Source organism: Bacillus rossius (genome assembly GCF_032445375.1).
Source record: "Bacillus rossius redtenbacheri isolate Brsri chromosome 4 unlocalized genomic scaffold, Brsri_v3 Brsri_v3_scf4_2, whole genome shotgun sequence".
In the NCBI taxonomy this organism is placed as follows: Eukaryota; Metazoa; Arthropoda; class Insecta; order Phasmatodea; family Bacillidae; genus Bacillus; species Bacillus rossius.
The window spans coordinates 42,125,734-42,150,022 of NW_026962011.1; the positions used below are offsets into that span (position 1 = coordinate 42,125,734).

Below are 24,289 nucleotides of genomic sequence, written 5' to 3' on the forward strand. Positions count from 1 at the left end.
TACTCTTAAAACAAATCCGCGTTTATAACCATTGTAATCGATCTGTTTTTTTTTGACGTGCTAACGTCTTATAAATCGATGAACGCCGGCTACACGCACGAAAAAAGCATGACTCATTGTCACGTTCCGCCTGAGCAGAGCGTGCAAGAACCGCCCAACCACCGTTCGAGAAAATCTTCTATAAAATCAAACAGGTTAAGGCGGGCTTTTTAAAAGCAGCAATTTTAAGAATTTGATTTATTTTGTCAAATTTCGTCATTTCAAATTAACAATTTATTGACATTGATTTGATTTCAGTTTATTTCTATAACTAACTGTTCGTGATTATATTTAAACAAATTATTTAAATTAAATTTGTAAAAACTGTAAATAATATTTGACAAATAAAAAGTATGCAATTTTTCATCAACGTTTTCTTTGACGTTATCACGTAAAATTATCGTCCGTAAACCTACTTTACAGACAACCCCTTTTTTTTAGTTTTAAGTTCATTGATGCATAGAATATAATTTGAAATGAGCCCATGTCGCCAAAAAACGACTAAAGATTAGCGCCGCACCAAGTCACGTTATGGTAACTTATCGCGAATTTCTTTATTTGCGTGAAGATAGTTTTCTTAACACTGCAACACGGCGTTGAATATCTTACAAGCGAACCACTGCAGCGAATGTGAAATTACATGTATGTAGCAAATCAACACCAGCCAGGAAATAAATTTTTTTTCGGAAGTGACCACAGTGAATCGAAGATTAACAAAAAGTCAAATTTTTTTCCTGCAATAAGTGAGCTTACCTACTCATGAAAGCCTCGCGTATAATAGGTAGGGCCATATTACGTGACGGCAAAGAATTGGAAAGGAAGGGGTATCACTTTTTTAGCTGCCGTTCTGTTCCGGCTGTTGTTCGCGTGATGAGTTCTTCTGTGGGCGGGGACATTGTTTCCAGGAAGTATCCGCCCACTCGTAGTAAGTATTATACGTGCTTCAGCGACTTTTGAATTGTTTGGAGCACGTGGTTTCGCAGCCGACGTCACGAGTTGTGTCTGTGCCTGTGTGAATGCAGGAAAGCGCCTCTCTGTCGTGGATCCTCGACGTCCGAGCGCGCTCTTGTGGCGAGGACCAGATCTGTGGCCTATTTCATAAAACTACAAGTCTACAAGTTACTAGTTACAAGTTACAAGGGAATTTCTTACAAGTGTGAATCTGAAGTGTTTCACAAATAAAGTTGCTTGACTTGTAGAAGTTGGTGCACTTGTAACACATACCTACAAGTTTACGAGTCAGCTGTTTATTGGTCGTGTTTTTATTACGTAACGAATTTGTAGGTTATAGTTTGCGAAGTGTATGCAGATAAAAATGAGTTCATGGCAAATGCTTATGCACGACAAAATATGCGTGCTCAAAATAAAAAAAGGTCGCGGATGGTCAGCGACACCTTAGATGCATATCCTCCATAGACGAGCTTCGAGCCGTATCTCGTCCTGACGCGAGGAGGATGTTTTTTAAGGTGGTTGCTCGGCGGGGACAAACACGGATTTTCTTTTTATGTACATGCGTCTTAAATCTCGATGCCAGTTGGAAAAGTGAATTGTAAAAAAAAAAAAGGATAGATTATGAAACGTTATAAATTATTAACCGGGTTCAGCACATTCGAGTTCCGTGTGAATCATCTACTTTGAGAGCAGTAACACGCGGTAACCAATTTGAATCAAAAAATTAATTTTGTGAACTATTTAAAATACGTTTGAAAAGTTTCACGATGTAACAGCTGTGAGACGAAATGACTAAGAATAGCGTGAAAAAATTACAATTTCGAGAGGCATATGGCGAATTTATCGAAAGAAACGACGATTACAAGAAAGAACAGCTTTTTGACGATTCCAAAAAGCTGACATTCACCGGTGCCGAACGGAACATTCTCTGGAGGGATAGGAGGAAAGCTAAAATGGCGGACGTCGCACGGCCTGGTTTGAACTTTTCTTATATTCTTGTGGCCGTGTCCTGACACAGACTATCCCATTTTTTGTTTGTTTGTAGGAAACGCAGTGGACGTTGCCGTAAGATGGTTGGTTTTCTCAGGGAATTTTTGATTCCCCCACCTCATCGTCTGTGGTGACCACGAAGTCGACGATGTATTAAAATAAAATTAATCCCACGGAGTTAAAAGGAACGTGATGTAAAAAAAAAATTAGTTTTTAATGTATCACATGCCTAACGAGTGTTTAATACGGAGTTTTTGTTGATTTTCTGTGGAATGACTAGGTAGTTTTGTTCACCCCCCAAATATGACTCCTCTGTCTGTGCGGACACGTGTCTGCCCACCAGTTGGGAAGGTTGTGGATCTAGTTCCATGTCGGCACTTTTTACTGTCGCGCGCAGTTCTCCTGAACTATCCGCCTACCTGCAGCTACACACGTCGCACGTTTGTACCGAAGGTCAACACTGGCACACGCGATAATGAGCTTTCCCAGCTTCCGAGTGTCCGTCGAGCCATCGGACTTCAGAGCGTTTTCACGCATCTCTCCATAACTACAGCACATCCTACAATTATTCATTATATCCAGTTTCACATCCACCCTTCCCCTCCCCAACCCTCCCCCATTGCAAAATAGTGTTTCTTTTTTTTTTTTAATACTCTTAAACAGGAGTACAGCTTTCTGCCTTACAATTTTTAAGCGGGGACCATTTTGATTTGTCAGTCTTTGAAAATGTTTCGTATAAGATTTGTAACTTTTTTTTTTTTAATATTTGAAATTTCGATGAACGAATTTCGTCGTGAAAATAAACTGTTCGGCGATTCGGCACTGTTGATGTGCGCGCGACCAGTTCTTGGCCGATATTCGTATAGCTCGGCGGTTGTCGACGGTCTTTGGGACTGTCCGTGCCCGTTCGGCGGACGCGGTCTTTTGTTGAGCCGTGGGTGGGTAGGTGGGTACTTGGGGGGGGGGGGAGAAGCAGAGGGACATGCGTGACCCCCCCCCCCCCGCGCTCTGGAGGCGTGAGGGATGTGTTTCTCACAGGGGCTCCGAGACCAGTCCGGCGCGCCGGACTGCTCTCTCTCTGCCCGCTGGGAACTTCGTGCCCTTCGTGACTCGCCGCCGACCATGACTTGGTCCGCAGTCGTGACGAGGGCTCCGGACCTGGAGGGGGGGGGAGGGAGGGGATCAGAGGTGGGAAACTACAGGGCGCTGCGGAGGCACCGCCCACGGCACACGGAGTGGAGTGCCGGGCTGTGATAAGCCCGCCGTTGTTAGAGGAGCTCTCGTGGACGCTAGCCGGCCCGGTCACACCCCGCCATCCCATAGTTGTTATAATCACTGTTTTGAAGCACCGATCTTAATTATTTGGCACGAAAAGACCTAAACAATATATTCCTGGAACTATCTTACACTGTTGCCGTTCTGGTGTTAAATGAACAGGCTTCAGCGTGTAATCGTCGGCAGGTAGTAATCATTTGATTACTTAAACGCGAGAGAGGCTTGCAGTTGACACAGTAGTTACAACGATGTCGGCAATGTTGACTTCAACAATTGTTCAAACAACACATATATGTACTGTAAGCTGTGACTTAATTAAAAATAAATCCATGATTGCGGGAGGGTATGTGATTCCTCTGAAAGACCGACGTTCGCCAAGTCTTTATAACGCGCTGTAGTCGGTTTACGTTCGCAAGGCACTGAACTGATTTCTCTTCGTCATGGAGTTAGCGAAGTAATGAAACATAGAAGGCTTTGGTCCTATGAAATATTTAGTGTAAGGTCCTGTTAGATTGCAGATTACAGAGCTTTGATAAAGTCGCGTTTGTCTGTTTATGAGAACTCAATTGCAGTTGATATACGAACGGTAATATTTTCATTCAACATGTTGTTAAAAAATTTCACCAGAGTTCACAAAATATCCAGGGATATTTGTTAATTTAAATATATCTTCGTGCTGAGTTAACGAACATGAATCGTCTTTTAATGTTAAACAAAACATTAAAAATTTTTTTTTTTGTCAAATCTACATTAAACACAGTCTTCTTTCTTCCACGTGCGTTCTTACCATACTTACAGCTGAACGCAACTCATTTGAGTAACAAAAACGTGTTCGGCTACCCATTTTGTCCTTATTGCCCGCATGAATAAAATTCGGGGTTATTTTATCCGGAGGCAATGAACTCGGATGACCGTTTTAGGAGGCCACCGAGGTCATGGAGGCGTGGAAACAGCGCAGGGAACAAGAGAGACGCCGTATTAATGCGCCATTAAATGATAGAATCGTCTCTTTTAAAGTTCCGCGGGCAGCGCACACGATGCGGGTAAACAGTAACGTTTCGGGATGAGCTAGACGTTATTGGTCCGTGGAATCTGTTGAACCTCCTCCCTCGGCGATATACCCGGGAACTTCGGCGATTTTCGGGGGGTGGCTGCCAAACTTAAAGGGTGGACGGCGGTGCGGGCTATTGTAGGATGAACTCGCGCACATTCTCACGTGCGATATCGCAGTTTCTTAATTAGGAGCGCCACCCCCCTTCTCTTCCCAGTATCCTTAATAGCTGATAAGTGAGGGTCGATTATCGGTTATCTCGCAGGCCGTATACCTACTTCCCCACTCTCTCCCCTCTTCATCCCTCGTCCTTCCTACACAGATTTTGCAGGCCGCCACAGCCTTGGCAGAAGCGGCAAGTATGATCACGGAATTAAAAAAAAAAACAAGGTTTGCGAGTTCCGTAAAATAATTATTTAATTTTTCTTGCCGCTATTCTCTTTTCGAAGATTTATAGGTAGAGGTAATGTGTGATTTCGATGGCATGCAATTCGATGGAACTATGGAACAGAAAACAACGGCCTTTTAACGCAGTTGTAAATGCCGTTATAAATTGTTTTCTTTATTTCTTGTACATAATCAGCTAGAGACCTGTAAAATTCGCGATTTAAAATCTCTAAAGGATAGACTCCATGATCCCCTATGCACTCGTGCAAATTACATCTGCTGATTGGTACCGACTCGTAACACCTGTTGACTGGAATGATCGTGATTCGCTAATTCTTCTGTTAAAGATTTTTCATTGGCCCAGAGTCCTTCAGATAAACTGTGGCCCAATCACTGAAGCAAAATAATGTAAAAAAAGTATTTGGACTCTATCCTGTCGCGAAATGAATTCGCGAATTTTACTCGTCTCTAAAATCACTGCAAGTTACAGTGCAGGCGTGTCACTGAAAGAATAATTATGTTTGATGCGCCCAGGGCGGTCGAGAGAAATTGAGGGCAGTTACCATGACCACAACGGTAAAAATGATCCGGAAAAAATGCATTACTTGTATGGTTTTAAATTAATTGTATTAACAATAGATTTGTGATTTTTTGTCTAGTCTCAGGGTAAACACAAGCATAAAAGTATTACGGAACTCAACTTGATGCTCGGCCCCCCCCCCCCCCTTCCCAAAAAAATTCCCCCAACTCCTTCTCTACGGACCAGGATGATGCACGGTTATGTGAAATTAAAACATGCGATGGGACCTAGAAGACTTAGCATGTGCTTCGAACCATTAGTGTAACTACTCCGGCGCCGCAACGTTACTGGTACAGCAATTATTGGTACACCAATCATTTCACTTGCGGCATGGGTATGCAAGATTTTGATGTTTGACGGCATCAACTATTTAAAATTGTGCACAGCAATTCTATAAATTGTGGGCGTTTCCCACATAAATTACCACGACGTTAAAATATGTTGTCATTAAAGTTGTTCGTCAAAGCAAATTTTTTTTATGACGAAAGTTTGAAACTCCGCCATATATTAAAAACATCAGCTAACAAAATCTCTATGCTCGAATTTATAATTTTATTATATATATATATATATATATATATATATATATATATATATATATATATATAACTTTGGAAGTTGATAAATGCCAAATGTTAAAAATGAATCATCCAAATGCATTATAATGATTTGTAAATAAAAAATTGAATCGAGAAGTTTCAAAATGACTGCCACTGGGGACAGAAGCGTATTTTGGAGTTTTGTGTCCAACTTTGTTGGAAGAATTTTCAAGCCTTATTTGGTGGAACATCCAGTCGGAAAGGGGTGTTCCTTGGCCCGTGTCAAATATTGCAATAGGGTACGATATGGGAAACGGGTGAAAAATACGCGAGACAATTGATGTCAGCGACAGGGGTGTATGTGTGTTAGTGAGGCGGGATGATAAGCGCGACGCTCGCTGGTATTTCCAGCGCGGTATAGCCTCTAAGCGCAAGTCTCTGAACTGGCGCGCATTCGTCTCGTCGTCACAGGATAACTGTGAAATTTGAGCTGTGACCGTAATATTATATGGCGGAGAAATGAAGATAAAGGTGTTATGCAAGCCCCTTAAGTGCTTTCAAGAATCTGTACTGATTGTTTTATGCCTTAAAATTACTCTGAAAACACGCGTTTCAGGCATTTTAACGCTTATAAAAATACAGTTTAAAAACTTAATCCGAATTTAAAAGTACTTTTCGGTCCTCAGCGAACGCTTAAATGCTATTCGTAAATAGGCCCCACTCCGATATCTTGAGTAGTTTTGAAATCGCGTTTTTCCTGAAGCTCTGCACACCGTATGTGTGCCCAGGTAGGCGGGTCCATTAAGAGTGTGCCTATACGTTCTGGTACAATATGTTGTTTTGAGTGCGTGAGACCAGTTACAGTAGTGGCATCTAGCGGCGCGAAGTGTGAAATAGCTTGAAAGCAATGCAGCAAAGTGTCTCGCGCTTCGCCAATGCTAATCGGTAGGGGCAGGCATTTTTCGCGAATTAATCTGAACGCCTATTAGACTGCAACAAGGTATACCCGCACCAGTGGTTTCTTCCTTGTGATTGGCGGCCGTTTGCGAGAGAAGTCGTTGCCTTTCTTGACTGAGCCACTCAGGACGTGTTTGCTATCGCACTGAATTACTCTGATTGGTGTTGTATCAATCGACATGTACCTGAAAGAAATTCACCCAATCATGAAACACAAACGGTGCTACAGTGTTTTAACTTTTAACTAGTTTCGGAATGTTTTCGCGAAATATGCATGGCTCTACTAATCGGCCAGTGTTTCCCCATATTGTCGTGCAACGATATATCTGCCCAAGTGTACGACACGTGGCTGGGAGCGTGACTGCAGCGATTGCTGCACTCTCGTACACACACAATAGCTTCGGCGCGATGCAGCAATTGAATTATATTTAGGACTCTATTTACGAGTCTCGCGCTATCTTATCGTCGACCGGGCACTTTCAGTCGATCTGACTGGGCCAGAGTTCAGCAGGGCGTGTAAACACTCGCGACCCTTCTGACACCAGTTTCACGTGTATCCTAAAAAAATATGACAACGCGCTTCGTGGCCAAAATAAATCTTCGATTTCAAGTTTTATTCTATGAAACATTCTTATACACGGTTTTTTTAAATTATGTAACAACCACTAATTTAAGTAGTTTTAATTTCAGCAATGTAATTTTATAGTACTCATTTTCCAAATGCAGTGAAGTCCCAGAAAAACTATGGTAAACTGGCGGCTTTGGCAGCCTTCTGTGGAGTTTTAAGGCTCTTGATTTTTTAATTCTATGGTCATTGGTTTGAGTACAATAATTCAGGGTGGGCTCTTTGCCGGCAATTATAATCGACACACTGGCACGTGTTATTATTCAAACTTCCATTATTATTATAATTTTTGACGAGTCAACGTCTAATAAATCGATGAACGCCGGCTGCACGCACGAAAAAGTGTCCCGTAACGCACATTGTCCCGTTATGATGTGTCCCGTTACACTCATTGTACGCTTGCGCCGCATATATCTCTCTTCCACTCGATTGGAACAACCATCGATTTGACTTTTACGAGGCACATTAAACTCGAAACACTCCCATTCGTTTCCTACTTTTCATATCATCGTCCTATCCTTAACAGAATAACACAGATTGGAAGAAGTTAAATAGCAAACATGTATGAAAGTTATAATCAAAATAATATGTACGTTAAAGTAATAAACATATTTGAATTAATGAGTGCAAAGAAAAGTAAATTTATCAATTTAATTGTAGATTTCATTTCACTCCTTTGTATCCATACAAAATAGTGATAATTCAATAAAAATTATTCAATTTTATTCATAAAAGTATGCAATCGTTTCATCAATGTTTTGTTATGACGTCACGTTAAACTATCGTCCGTAAACCGACTTTACAGACAACCAATTTTTTTTTATTACTGAACTTTGTAAGTTAAGGGAGGGGGCCGGACATAATTGCAGCCTCAGGGTCGTCTCCCCGGCGCGTGTCTCGTCAGAGCCGGCGCCGACACGGGCGTATCGCGGCTGCTATCGCGGCGCGCGAGGCGTGTGAACCGACGCGTGCGCGCCAGCCGAGCAGAACAGCCCGCGGCTTCGGCGGCGGATCGACGCTAACTCGGGTGTTCCAAACCCGGGCAAGGAGAAGCGAGAAAGTTGTTCCCCGGGGGGAAAATTTTAACGCGGCCCGCCGAAACGGAAAATTTCACGGGTTTGCAAGCACGGGAAAATAGAATAAACTTTGCCCGCCGGTGCGAAATTTCGGTTGGAACAGCAGAGGCAGACCCGCCCTGAAAGGTGCGCGCGTATAGCGTGACTCGTGTGCTTGCGGGGTCTCGCTGTCCGTCAAGCACCGGGTTTAAATCGCTTTTATCCGTGCGGAACTTTGAGCTTGAACTTAACTTTATTGCGTGTGTACGGGCGAGAACATTTCGCACGTTATTCTGTCCGATATCTTTAATCCCTCTCCCCTCACCTATCCCCTGTTCATTCTCAGAATAAAGTATTGTAAGTGACTTTTTGAGGGCGGGGAGGGGGGTTGTTCGTATTTTTTCCCCGATGTGTTTCTACCCGTAACAATATACACGACCATTAATTTAATTACTGAATTATATTTTGGACTTCCCAGGACTTCAGGACTGCTTTCGATGCATCAAAATAATCGACGTGATTGTAAAAAAGAAAAGAAAACTAAATCAGGAACGAGGAATTTTTTTTCTTGCAACGCTTAGATTATTATTAACCTCTTCAGTAACCTCACTGGTAACTTTGACGTGACTTTGAGTGTTTAAAAAAAAGGCGCAAGGCTGAGATAAGGACTCCATATACGCAATTTGCCTCGCAGTGGGTATTCAGGGGCGTAGGAACCGGGGGGGGGGGGGGGGGACAGTGGGGACGTGTTCCCTTGAACTTTTTGGTTGGAGGGGACTGTCCCCCCCAACTTTCTAGACCGTGATATTTTTATTTTATAATATTATTCTGCCCAACTTTGTTTGTAATTTCTTCACTCTCAAATTTTATCTTAAGGAAATAATAATAATAATTTTAACATCGATGTATCCAATGGTTAGATACAAAAACTGCTTAAAAAGCGCTATTTTGCACTTTTAAAATAAAAATTTTCCGGTGGAGGACCCCCGGACCCCCGTCTTAGTAAGAGGGGAATGGGTTTACATGACATCAGAATCATTATTTCCCCCCCCCCCCCCCAACTTTATGAACACAGCTACGCCAATGGGTATATTGACGTACAAAAAATAGGCGCTGTGCAAGGGGAACTATATTAAAATTCGATACTTTGGTAGCCGTGTGACGCCTATGACTAATCCCGACCCCTAGTGTGGCACATCATTTTATGTGGGATGGTGCCGTACAATAGGCCATGGCAGATTCGTTCCACATTGTGTACTTTGTGTGTGTCAATTTCTGATGGCTTCGCTGTCGACGAAACGTAAAAGCGAAATTAATATATTCAAATGAATGGATGAATCATGAGCTGTAATCGGCTCTCCGCCGCACCTGACCCGAGCCGCGAGCCTCCCAGGTTCTTTAATCCGGCACTGTATGGTTCTGCGCATTCTGTAATCCGCCATCCATCGCGCCGCTCGGATGGACTGCGGCTGTGACCTCGGCCGCGAGGTCGCGTCCGGCATTTGTCAGAGTTCATCGTTACTGTCGGATTTCGTTTCAGGACAATGTTTCCTGTTTTATAGTGGGTTACAATTCACATTTCACGTTTTACATTTCCACAATGCTTTTTTTGAAGAAGACCAGCGCTTATATGTAATCTTTCTTCTATATAGAAGCTAATTGCAACGTGTTTTAAAATGCCGTTGTACAGTATGTCCATAAAGGATGTCCCAGTTATTCATTTTTATAGTATCAACTGGAAGCGCTGTAGAGTTTTGTTTCAAGATCACAAAAGAGTAACCCAAACAGTTTTAGTTAAGCGCATACGCTTTGTTGTTTTCTCGCTTTCAGCGCGAAAGAAAGTCTCTTACCACAATTAGTAGCGGGTGAACCTGTAAACTTTATTTGGCAACAGGATGTGTAGCACCTCCCCATTGGAACTTATTGTACGAGAGTGGTTGAACGTCGAAGTTCCTGACGACAGAGCTCTTTTTCGCTGGCTTCCACGTTCACCTGACATAACGCCAGTCGATTTTTTTTTTCATTTGGGGCTTTATAATAGATCGTGTTTAAGTTCCGTCGCTACCTAATGATTAGCCAGAGTTAAGACGCAGAATTGGAAAAAAAAGCTATTGCTTCCATTACTCCGAACGTGTTAAACAAAGTGTGGGACGAATTGTACTTCAGGTTGAGGATGTATCGTATAACCAAAGGTGCATATATTGGACATTTGTAAGAAAAATTATGTTAGTTTATCATTAGTTAGATGTATGGTTTGTTGTTGGGACATTTTTTAATGGACATCTTTTACTGTGTATAAATATTTCTTTAGTAGTCCCGTTAAGGGGCCCGCCTCGTCAGGGGTGTATGTGTGTTAGTGAGGCGGGATGATAAGCGCGACGCTCGCTGGTGCTTATAGCGCGGAATCGCCTCCAAGCGCAAGTCTCTGAACTGGCGAGCAGTCTTATCGTCGTCACAGGATAACTGTGAAATTTGAGCGGTGACCGAAACATTATATGGCGGAGAAATGAAGATAAAGGTGTAATGCAAGTCCCTTAAGTGCTTTCAAGAAACTGTACCGGTTGTTTTACGCCTAAAAATTACTCTGAAAACACGCGTTTTAGCCATTTTAACTCTTCTAAAAATACAGTTTAAAAACTTAACCCGAAATAAAAAAGTACTTTTCGGCCCTCAGCGAACTCTTATATGCATTTCGTAAGCAGACCCCATTGGGATATCTTGAGTAGTTTTGATATCGCGTTGTTTTTTCCTGAAGCTCTGCACACCGGGTGTGTGTGTCCGGGTAGGCGGAGCCCTTAAACCCATATTCCCGTTCGTTAATCAGGCGCGGCCGTGCCGTGGTCCCGAACTGCTGAAGACTCTTCGCCCTTGGGTGCATAACGCCGCGGAAGGCGCGGCCCGCTGACAGCTGGGCTGTGCGCGACGGCGCAGCGGTGTTTGCGCAGCTGACGGCAAGCCGAGGGCAATCAAACGCCGACTGCGCCGAGACGCCTCCCGTCAGCGGCCCTCGCGTGCACGCTCGCTGCTCCCTGTGGCCCCTCGGATGCTGGGCGACCTAGCCGTGGACCAGTTTGCTTCTCTCGGCCGCGCTATACCCACCGCGGACTTGTTCCGCATTTCGGTCTCGTTCTTCACACGTCGAACCGAATCTCACAAATGATTCAAGGGCGTCGCCAGTCGATGGCCAGCCGATGGCCTAGGGGGAGGGGGGGGGGGGAGGCAATTTGTGGTAAAAGTATGTTTTTTTTTTTTGCATTTGGCTACATTTTTTTTTGAATCTCTACGACTCTAGGGGGGGTCAACTGCCCCCCCCTTTTACCCCCCTACCTTGGCGACGCCCTTGAAATGATATCGACCCTGCGACATTCGTAACACGGTGTCACCGACGTGTCGAAATGTTGCGCGGAACCACTTTTTCCCTTTCTTTTCATTCGTACGATGACCTCAATATTTTGCACGAAGATCGTAGTGGGTCTCCTTTTGTTTATCTCCTTTTGCGACGGACTAATTGAAGACTGGAGTACCCACATGTATGTATATGCATGTATAATAAATACATATAAAGGCATGTACCTCGCTGCAGTTTTTTTTTTTAATTACAACGCAGTTTGTTTACTTATTAGTTAGCTGCAGACACACCGAAAAAAGGTTCAGTTATAATGAAAATAATTTTTTTTTTTAAATTACTCCTTTGCTTTGTTCAATTCACTCGTTGGCCTTTTGACCTTGACTGGGCGTATCTAGAGCCGGCTCCGCCTCCGGGCGTGTTGTGTGGGAGATAAAGCGGCGATAAGGGCGACCTTCACACGTGGAACGAGCGGGCCATGAAGGTTACTTACCGCTACAGTTCGGGCTCGGCCAAGATGTCGTTGGATCTTCTTATGGAAACTACGTGAACAGTTGATTTTTTTAAAAATTAAATCCTTATAATTATAAGTTAATTATTAAGAGTTATTCTGATTGAAGACTACTCATTTAAAGACGCTTTCAACGGACTCAATTGACCCCGCTGTTTCCATTTGCCCCGTTACGATGCCTCTCTGGTGTGTTGGTAAAGACGTGCAAAATTCGCTCTAATTGGCTGGCATAAGAGTGTACTCTACATTATTGTGCATACACCCAACTGCATAATTTGTTGATTGGTTGGTGTCCTGGTCTCGCATGCCTGTATCACGTGCCTTTTGCGAGATAGTTATTGGCTTCTAGGCCTTTAGGACATGTCAGTTAAACCGTATTCAAATAACCGCGGACTTCTGATTGTGGTAACAGTTTGGTGTCTAGTCTGTTGCCAAATTATATCTATGGGAATATATATTTATTGAGAAATCGGCTGATACATCATATTACCAATTGGGTCATTTAGTGTGTGAAGTTTTCATAACTCGCTCTGTGCACTTCGTTCGAAGATGCGCCCTACACATTAGTATACTCACTTGGATCAATGGGTGAGGTGCGTGTCATGTGGGATAAGTTGGCGCACGGGCTTGAAGTGTGCCTGAAGGTGTAATTTGTTGCGTAATGCTAATCTTAATTAAATTACGTATTGATGTACGGTGGGTGCAGGCAAACTCCCCCACCAGTTATATCGGCTAATTGGTAGAGACAGGAAAAATTCGCGAATTCATTTCGCGATAGGCTAAAATACAAGTGGTTATACCTCAGTGCTGCCTCTGCTATTGACTCAAAACTCACCTGGATGACTCTGGGCCAATGAGAAACACCCAACCAAAGCTTTATAGAATCACAGGCTGCTACGCTGGAACGTCTCACAAGACAGCATCCAATGAGTGGGTGGCATTTTACCGAGTGTACGTAGAACTATGGAGTTCATCCTACAGGTCATTGAACACGCGAATTTTTCCGGTCCCTACTAATTGGTGTGTTGTGTCGTGATGTCTGAGCCATTATAGGCTTGTAAGTGTGCTGTATTTCAAGTTTATCGTCTAGGAGCTCAGGACGCAGCCAATTGTCTGGTTAGCTGAGTGTGGCGAGGGGTGAAGGTGGTGTCTAAGCTGGGATGGGTAACCTCAGCCTCTGGACATAGCTGGATCACTAACACCTCTTCCTGTTTCGCGTATACGGTGTATTCCGTGTGTGCCCCAGGCCGGTAGGGCTTATGCTAAGAGGGCTGGGTCAACAAAACAAAAGGGGGAAGATTCCCCTTATTCAGTCATACTGCATTTCAAGTGTCTTTATATTAAACTCGTGTGTGGCGTGCAGTGCAAAGCCGCTCCAACGAAACCCATTAGACACATGCATGGGTAGCTAGCCCATATGAGCAAGTCCAGGTGAATCAGGCCACACACGCCTGGGCATAACCATCTGTAATCGTGTTTGACGTAAAAGGGATTTACACGGTTAGTAAACGATTGGTCGCTTCTAGGTACCGACACTGCTGTGATCACAGGCAGTCGGTGGTGAAAGTTTAACTATTGATTTTTTTTCTTCCCTTTCAACCGTGGTACCATCGCACGGACATCACTCACAGACGTGTTATTCATCCCTAAGCTTGAACTCCGAGTACCGGTAGCGAATTCATGGAACTGATAGTTCCCACTAAACGCCGCAATCCATCCTTTCCTCCCTCTTCTATCTCATTTCGGAGCGTTATCTAGCTCGCGCGCGGGGATGCGGCGACATATTGCGGAGGACACATCCCAGTCCTCGTACGAGCACGCGCGCCAAAATAGGGGTGATTTAGGGGGGGGGGGGGGGGACACACTTTACGACGAGGCTCGTGCCAGCAGACAGAGTTATTGCCGCGGAGGATTATGGGTGAGAAAGGGGTGGGGGCTGAGAGGAGGAAAAAAAAAATATTTGCCCTGGTCGCGAATTGCCTTCTGAGTCAGCGCGAGCGAGTCCCGTCTTGGCGCTGATGAGGCCGTTTGTCGAGAAGGGAAAATAGCGACCCCGGGGGTGGCTGGTGTAGTTTCGGGGAGAGGGAGGAAGCGCCTTAATGCGATTTCCCGGTTGGCTGAATCGGCGCAATGGCCGGTCCGATATTAAAGGGGTTACGAAGGTCGAGATGTTGTTTGGTTTATATGCCCCATTACAGATATGAGGACGTGGCCGGCCCGCGCCGCGGGGAAACATTGGCGCGACCGGCGAAGAGGTTGGAACCAGGGGGGGGGGGGGAATAGAGGCGCGCATTGTGCGGATTGTAAATGGGCCTCTAAAGTAGCCATCGATGCGCCGCGCAGTTCTCCGCCTAGCACTGCGGACGCAGCAATATCACTATATCTTTCTTGCTGGAGCAGTTATTTATTTTTTTCGGTGTCGCAGCTAAAAAATTATTTATTATTATTTTTTTTTCGAGGGGCCAGAAGAGATTTACTGCCAGTGCTGTACTTCCGGGCGCGACGTTTATGACTCGGCTGTACAATGCGGTTGAGTCGGAAACCATACTCGCGATGCGTCATACGTATATTTTCCCCGTTATAGTCCCTATGTGGTCGCCAAGTTGAAGTATTTTAATGGGATGTTGACGGAATGAAAGGAAATTGCGATTCTCTGTGTGGTCTTATTTCTATGTCCCCGGGACGTTTTCTTGAACAAATTAATCATTTGTTTCCCTTGACAAAAGCGGAGATTTCAGTAGAGCCAATTTCTGTACAATCGGTGATAAAAGTCGATAGTAGGTCACTTCCAAAAATCGTAAGTTTGGATTATCTTCCGATTAGTTTCTACGTTCGAATGACTGTAAATTGGTTGGAATTGTCTTTTTTAAAAATCTTCTACTATATATTTTCACAAATATGTTCTTACAATAAAAAATATGTTATGCCAAACCTTTACGCTGTTCTAATCCTGCGAAAACTCTTGCGTTGGATGTGTCCCAAAACAATGACGCCCGAATGCACGCTTTACGCACAATTTAATTTTATTAATTGCGTGGTGGATATTTAGGGCCGATAGTTACTGTTATCATCGTTGTTTACGACGCAGTGAACTGTTCGGGATCCAGATGTATAATCGCCTATACTTCTAAGTGATAATCCTGAGCTGTAAATTGCTGAGAAATTACCGCCCTGCACGACGCTCATGAAGCAGTCTCGTAATTAGCCCCAAGAATGCAGCCCAGTCGCGTACTCGTTTTCTCGCCGACGGTTTGCACAAGATCACTTTGCACAAGAACCAGAAAATAATGGGCGTGTGCTTCAGTTTACGACGAGAACATTTACGTTGAAATCGCGCTGTAGTAGCAGCATCGCCGAGGGCCTCTTGTGTAAACCACCCCCCCCCCCCCCCTTCCCATCTTAACGACTTGGGGCCCATTTAAACAACAGTATACGTCTACAACTAAAAATTTAAATTTTACAAGTTCATTAAAATATACAGTTACGTGTTTTTTTTTTGTTTTTTTGTTTTTTTTTTAAGAAAATCACCCTTGTAAACTTGTACCAATGACAAGTGAATTTAAGTTATTTACTTGAAGGCTTAAAAACTCTGGATTATTGACTGTTGTAACTAAAAAAAAAAAATTTTAGCCGACACTTGTCGACTTCTAATTTGCTTCCTAACTCAAAAGGTAGGTAGGTTATAATTACACGTTTCTTAATAAGTCTCTTCGAAAGATGTCTTTTTTCTACCCTGCCGAGTTAAAATAAATAATACAAATAAACTGAAATCATAAATAAATTAATGCTCCAAATAAAAAAAATTGTTACCAGTAAATTAATTAAATAAAGTTATGTTGCCATACATAGCTAATTATGAAGGTGGTTATGTTACCAAATCTTGGCTTAAAGTGTATCAACTTGTACAATTTTTTCACACAACCAAAACCTTTTACTTGTTAGTGACAATTTTAGACATTATGTGTGAAATGCTTGTTCGTAACAACTTGCGATTACAAAAAACTTATTTCTTAAAATTGCTCCCGCCCTGTCCGAGTCTACGAGACGTTGCTGTTTACTATTTTTTTTTTCCGTTGTGCTCCCAGTTTATTAACGCACGCATTCAGGAGTTGCGCCTGCCGAGGGTCGTATTTCACGTTCCACCCAAGTACGCACAAGAAGCCCCTCGGTGGCCGTGATAGTTGCCGCGTCATGTTCGCGTTGCTGGGATCGTGCTGTCGATACCAGCTCCCGTGGCATTGTGGGTCGAGGCACTAGTGGTCCATACTTGGGCGTCGCAACCGGGGGGGGGGGGGACACGCTCCCCCCCCCCAATAATAAAAGTCTTCAATTTCGTCCCCTCCAATAACATATTTATTTTCGTAGTTGTATTAAAAATATGATTTCTGTGATACAACCCATATGTTGCGCATGATGCATTTAGTCCAATCGTGGTAATGTGAGCACTTTTTTAATTCGATCTTCGTGTAAAATCAAAATCAGGTCCGATACCGAATACAGATATGTTAACTGTGCTTTTACAAATTTTTTCTCTGAAATTTTTTTTATAAAAAATAAATTATATATTGCAACCAACTATAATTAGAATATTACGAAAGAAAAATGCCTAAAACCACCTTTTTGCACCTTCAAACCCAAATTTTCCCGGGGGAGGACACCCCCCCCCCCCCGCTTTTTTCCAGGGGATGAATATTCCTCAACAACTAAATCAATTGAAGTCCCCCCCCCCCCCAAAAATATATGTTTGCGACGCCCATGCCATAGCCCACTGTGATGTTGGCGCTAGGGGTGCTTCTAGCGCGGTGTATGTGGAGTGTGAACCGGCGCGCTGTCTCCTCGTCGTGCACAGGACAACTTTGAAATTTGAGCTGTAACCGGAACACAAAAGATGGCGGAGAAATGAGAATAAAGGCGTGATGAAAGTCCCTTTTGGGTGCTTCCAAGAATCTTCACCGGGAGTTTTCATGTCTATAGAAATAATTCCGACAACACGCGTTTCAGCCGCCTTCACTTCCCTAATAGTATACGGTTTAAAAAAACGAAAATTCGGAAACGAAACTACCCATCCACCCTCAGCGCATTCTTAAAAAATGCTTTTCGCAACAGACATAACACGGATATCTTGAGCAGTTTTTCAAATCGCGTGGTTTCTTCTGAAACCGTATGTTTGCCCAGGTATAGGCAGGCCCCTTAACAGCATATGTATGTAATGATTAAGTTCCGTTCATATATATATTATAGTTTTTCTTTGGGTAACGTGATTTCTCCTCCAAAGGAGTGGTAGGCCGGTAGTGTCACCATAAGTTTTTATTTTCTTTTGGTTTGTACCTAAACATACTTAGGTTAAATTTTAAAGAGACAAGTTTGTGCAAGAGGCGAAGGAACGACATTTTCCCTTTGAATATGTGTGACGACTTTCAGGTGCATTTCGTTAGTAATTTCACCGATCAGAGTCAGAGTCTCGCGTAAGCCAATATGCTTGTGTCCCGCAGAAAGCAAGCACTAACTTTGTCGCCACTCCCTATACGCATCCAGTTTCACTCCTCTTTGTCCGCACGAGACATAAACGAAGGAAACACAATGCGCTGGTGTCTTCCTCTTCCTGACGCTTCGGCTCAGTACTGCAACCACCAAGAAAACAAACAAGGCTTCAACGAGGGCCCCGCCAGATAGATAGATAGATAGATAGATAGATAGAGAGAGAGAGAGAGAGAGAGAGAGAGAGAGAGAGAGATAGAGAGATAGAGAGAGTCTTCATGAGATAAAACGTCTCGGAGCAAGACGTAAACGCGGAACGCCGGACCATTATTTTGGCTCGGTCTCACATACCATGTTGTTATGTTTCGTCTGTTTTGTCATTAACTTTATTAAAGGATTATTTGTAATATTTTAACTCTATACCACCCTTTGCAATTTTGTTCTGCCGCAATGAATTTCAACAGATCATCACTTGCGCGCCTTTTTATGGCCTTGAAATATAGTCATAAAATGGTAATGACGAAAAAAAAAAAAACTAAAAAAATAAATCAACATGGCGTGTAGAAACTTGAGCCTTAAAAATAAAAATTTTCTGTCACTGAAAATGGCCCTTAAAGCGTATAAAATTAATTCCTTGACGAAAGTGGCGAATAAATGAACTTGTTTTCAGGGAGGGGTTTGAAAAATACAGATATATAAATAAATAAAACCAAAAACTGTAAATAAAAAAAATAGGTCATCAACAAGGGGTTTGGACTGATACGTTATCAATCTCAACAAGACACTTCCTGTGTAGCTTGTTGAGCAAGGCGTTGTGACAGCTCACCCTGCGTCACCGAAAATAACATACCGCTTTCAACAAAATACCACAATTATTTTCATAATTTTAAGGGGGAGGGGGTAATTTATCCTTCAGTCTCCCCTCCCATTATTTTTGCGGCCGTCACTGATTGATAATATAGTTTTTTAGTCGCCCTAAAACCGATCTGTTGGTACAAAAAAAAGATAACTTAATACTTTTAAATTGTTGCTTAGCGTTTTCTTTCTGTCAAGAACCCACCTGTCCGAACACGTTTTTATGTCAAGTTTAGGTTAAAACGTTTTAAAGTATTTATCATTAGCTGGAACGCGTTATTATAATCTTGTATGTCCAGGTACAAGGAGCCAAGGAGATTATTTTTGAGGTTGGGCAGGTGTTAGAATGCTGCTGGAAGACCATGCAAGTCTTTTTGTGAAGTTTTAGGGCATTCCATTCCGACTGCCGAAAAAAGATGTAAACTAATTACAGCCTTATTATAAAGTATGTGCAAATTTGGAGAATATGTTAACTACGCCCGCCGCAAGATTATTTCTTCTCCTCCGATTACATGATTTCACAGTATCTTTAATGTAGCTATTCTAACCTAATTGACCATTAGTTTTCATGAGTTACAATGAACAAAAAAAAAAAAAACTAGAAGATGCACGATCTGGAGTTTGGTTATCTCGTCTGTGAAAAGAAGGCTTCCCGTGCAGGTGAGGCCCGAGCCAAGATGGCGGAGCGCCTAGGCACGCCCCGCCCCGCGCTCCGGACTCCCGGGTTCAGCTCCCCGGCGGTGAATGAGCGCAGCGCGCGGCCGTGAACCCTTCGACTATCGACTTTTCCCCCAGCGCGTCGTGACTCGCGTGACGTCATCCTGCCCCCTCCCTCCCCTCCCCGGGGGGTGCAGGCCGCTGCTCTGCTCCCCGGCCGCAACCACGCCTCGCGCGCAGCTCGAGCCGCCGAATTAACCAACCCCAGGGACCCGTTAAGTTGTTAAAATCATGCTGAAAAAAATTGGTTGTCTGTAAAGTCGGTTTACGGACGATAGTTTAACGTGACAACGTCATAACAAAGCATTGATGAAATGATTGCATACTTTTATGAATAAAATTGAATCATTTTTATTGAATTATCACTATTTTGTATGGATACAAAGAATGAGTGAAATGAAATCTACAATTTAATTGATAAATTTACTTTTATTTGCACTCATTAATTCAAATATGTTTATTACTTTAACGAAGAGATTATTTTAACTATAACTGTTATACATGTTTGCTATTTAACTTCTTCCAATCTGTGTTATTCTGTTAAGGATAGGACGATGATGGGAAAAGTAGGAAACGAATGGGAGTGTTTCAAGTTTAATGTGCCTCGAAAAAGTCAAATCGATGGTTGTTCCGATCGAGTGGAAGAGAGATAAATGCGGCGCAAGCGTACAATGAGCGTAACGGGACACGGCATAACGGGACAATGTGCGTAACGGGACACTTTCGTGCGTGCAGCCGGCGTTCATCGATTTATTAGACGTTGTCACGTCAAAATGAATAATGCTCGCAGGCTTTCATGGCCATTGTCTGAAGTAGCTTGGCTTCTGGGTTGAAGCCGTGTCCTTTGCGAATAATTCACCGACGTTTCGGTCGACATTGCAGTCACCATCATCAGGGAAGCAGTTACCTACTCAGTCGGTAAATTATTCGCCAAGGACACGGCTACAACCCAGCAGCCAAGCTACTTCATGCTAAAAAATACAAATAAAAATTATATTTTTACTTAACGAGCTTTCTTTTTTTTCCCGTTACTTCTCATACTTATTTTTTGTCTTCGCTATTTTATGCATTGTGTCAGGCACACGTTTAAAAAAAATTCCCTCTTTTTTTTTAAACGCAGTTCTTTATGGTGGTCTAAACATATGCATATTTTGTACATATTAATAAATTTGTGTGTGATAACATTCATGTGCTAAACTGTGACGGACGAACACAGTTGCCGCGACGGTAATTCTGGTATTTAAAAAAGAAATGTTTGAACCAATGAATATATTTATTGGACTTAATGTCTTGTTGACTTAGGGTTCACCATAGACGAAGAGGGGTGATGCATTGAGAGTGGGATACTGAAGGAGTGGATGGTTGGTGGGAATGGGAATACCCCGAGATTATTCTGATTATATTAGTCATTACAAAAATTGTTGTAAATAGGTTAATGACTTTTTATTCTACTCATATCATATAACGTGGAATTTATACATGGTGACGCAATAAACAAAAAAAATATGCAATGGCTATGCAGTAAAACATCATGAAATGATGATATGAAATGCGACAGTTAAAAATGACGTATGAGACTTGGGCACACATGCGGTGTGCAGAGCTTAAGGAAAAACAGCGTGATTTAAAAACTGCTTGAGATATCAGAGTGGTGTCTATTTAAGAAAATGAGTAGTTATCCATATTTGGTTTTTAAACTGTATTTTTAGAGTGAAAATGACTAAAACGCATGTTTTTTGAAGTAATTTTTTTGACATGAATAATCTCGTACAGATAATTGAAAGCACTCAAGGGACTTGCATTATATCTTTACCTTAATTTCTCCGCCATATAATGTTATTTATGTTAAAGTATCAAATCTCATAGTTTCTGTATGCACTAAGAGAAAGCTGCATTTCAGTTCATAGCCTTTGCGCTTAGAGGTGACACCGCGCTAGAAGCACCAGCGAGCGTCGCACTTATCCGGCCTTTACTGACACGAATACACGCCTGACTAGACGGTGCCAGTAGTGACCCTATGATCAAGGTTATTGCAAGAACTATAGTTAAAAATGTCTTTTGTTTTTCTCTCGCATCATGAGGACCCGGGATTGCAGTTCTGATCGGGCTATATTCTGATTTCATTAAGGTTTCTGGAAATCATCCCAGGCAAAATGTTTCTTGGCAAACAAGTTTTATTTTTAAATTTTTTGTTGTGCGTTTCCGTCGCTCGTTGAAGCAATAAGTTTCCCTTTGCTCTGCGCGGTGACCCGAACGAGCGTGCATAAGACGGGTCCAGGAGAGGCTGGGATCCTGTCCTGCGATGGCGGTGCGTGCGAGCAGAACAGCTGCGGATGTTACCCCTCGCGGGGGGTCATGCGCACAGCGAGTGTGCGACGCGAACGAACGACAAGGCCGTCGGTGCAGCCGCCTCCCGCCACATTTGGCTATCAGAACCCAGGACGGTCATGTCCAAGCTCCCGAACTGCACCTGGCGGAAACCCTTCTGCCCAGCCCCTCTACCTACGTTTTGTACGCCTCCGTTCGCTTTAGTTATATATATATATATATATATAATAAAATAATAACAATGTTGTTAATTGTTTTTGCTCTAGATCTAGTGTTAAATTCTAGATAAGTTCCTCTGGGTCATCGGTTCTAAAGAAAAGTGCTTTCAAACGCCCTGTAATGGCGCCGCAGCATAAAGGAACGCTACCGCATCGCCGTTTTTGTTTCCAACTCGCGGGCTGCAGCCCGTAAATTAGCTCGAAGTTGTGTTTTTTTTGTAAATTAACTTCAAGTCCGTGTCTGTCATGCCGCAAATCTTGCGTGATTGAACATGCTCAGGGGCGAGTAACATTTTATTTTATTTCTGGCATCGTCCCGTCCGGTTTTTGGTTTCATAGTTTCCACGTTTTTGTAGACTGCGTACCCTGACTCGTGGTCGGAGTACCTCGAGCTACGCCTCACCTCTTTTGTGCAGCCCGCTTGCCTGAGCCCGGGGGGGGGGGGGTGGTTTCACCTGTGTCTATTACACTTCATCAGTTGTAGATGGGGGAGTTAGTCACGGAACCAATCGCTGATGAATAATGCTAACCCTTCCTGCACGGTTGAAACCACCCCCCGCATCGGACAAGCTTCGGCCTGAGTCTTCCCTTAACCCAGGGCGTAGGAACCGGGGGGGACAGGGGGGACGTGTCCCCCTGAACTTTTTGGTTGGAGGGGACTGTTCCCCCCAACTTTCTAGACCGTGATATTTTTATTTTTAAATATTATTCTGCCCAACTTTATTTGTAATTTCATCACTCATCAAATTTTATCTTAAGGAAACAATAATAATTTTAACATCGATGTATCCAATGGTTAGATAAAAAAAACTGCTTAAAAAGCGCTATTTTGCACTTTTAAAATCAAAATTTTCCGGTGGAGGACCCCCGGACCCCCCGTCTTAGTAAGATGGGAATGGGTTTACATGACATCAAAATCATTATTTGTCCCCCCCCCCCCTCCAACTTTGTGAACACATCTACGCCAATGCCCTTAACCCATAAACCCCGTCCCTCCAATGCACTTAGCTCTCAAGTTCGTGAAGCGATCCCTCTCTGGTCTGCTGTCGGGGCGCTGCTCTTTGTGCGCCGAGGCCAGCTTTACGAGCGTCTCTAGAGGGCGCCCGCGGTGCAGCGGCAGCCGCGGTGGGGGGTGCTTCAGAGTTGGCCGGCTTCGAGACTCCGCCGAGCTCTCGAGGCAGCGTCTCAGCTCCCGTCTCTGCCGACCACTGGCAACACGCACTCATGTTGCACCAGGCTAGCTTAGCACGTGTAGAGAGAGACCTGCAAACTTCGCGGTTACGATGGCCTTCAGGATCAGGGGCGTAGCCAGGAGGGGGTTTTATGGGTTCAACCCCCCCCCCTTAGCACCAAATATTTAATTAATTACTTATTCATCACTCAAACAAATTTCATATTAAAATTAATAAAAAATTTTACCATTACAATATTTAAATTTAAGAACCGAAAACTGCTAAAATAGCACAATTTTACACCTTAAAATCCAAATTTTCCCGGGGGAGTACCCCTGGGCCCCTTGCTTTAATACGGGGGGGGGGGGGGGCCATGCTTCTTAACACCCACCATACACAAATCCTGGCTACGCCACTGTTCAGGATAGACTGCACATACCCCTGTACACTCGGGCATATAACGCAAAGTTCACTGGCTTCCGACTTGTAAGTCGTCTCAGCTGGTTTGTCTGTGATTCGATCCTTCTTCGGTTGAGGGTTTATAACTGGTTGAGATTCGTCCAGATGAACAAGTAAGCCAATAGCAAAATTATCTAAGAGGTGTATATGTGTTTGAATTCTAGCCCATCACCGAATGAATCCGCGAATTTTGCAGGTCTCTACGTATCAGTAGAGGCAAGAAATTTTCGCGAAAAAATCTGAACGCCTACTAGACTGCAACAAGGTATACCCACACCAGCAGTTTCTTCCTTGTGATTGGCGGCCGTCTGCGAGAGAAGTCGTTGCCTGGTTTGCACGAGCCACTAAGGACGAGTTTGCTTCCACACTGAATTAGTGTGATTGGTTGTTGTAACAATCGACATGCACCTCAAAGTAACTCACCCAATCACGAAACACAGACGATGCTACAGTGTTTTAACTTCCAGCTACTCTCGGGATCTTTTCGCGAAATTTTCATGGCCCTACGTATCAGTAATTATTTTGCTAACGTTAAACACACACACACATGTGTGTATGTGTGTGTGAAGCACCGGTCAAAAGGTGACACTCCATCACGAATAGAGAGTAAAGGTACACATATCAGTGTTATTGCAGTTCCCTCCAGTTCCTACAAGTAGCAAATGGCTTCTTATCACACTACCAATTTTGTACAGCTATTATCTAAAAAAAAAAAAAAAAGTATTTTTGCTCTTGTGGCCATTTTCTTCCCCCAAG

General features: G+C 43.3%; 1 protein-coding gene across 4 annotated transcripts in view; it reads left to right on the plus strand.

Moving 5' to 3' along the window:
* LOC134542423 (angiomotin) overlaps nt 1-24,289 on the plus strand; it is a 189,828-nt gene that overhangs the window by 61,818 nt on the left and 103,721 nt on the right. The gene's annotated exons all lie outside the window — the stretch shown is intronic.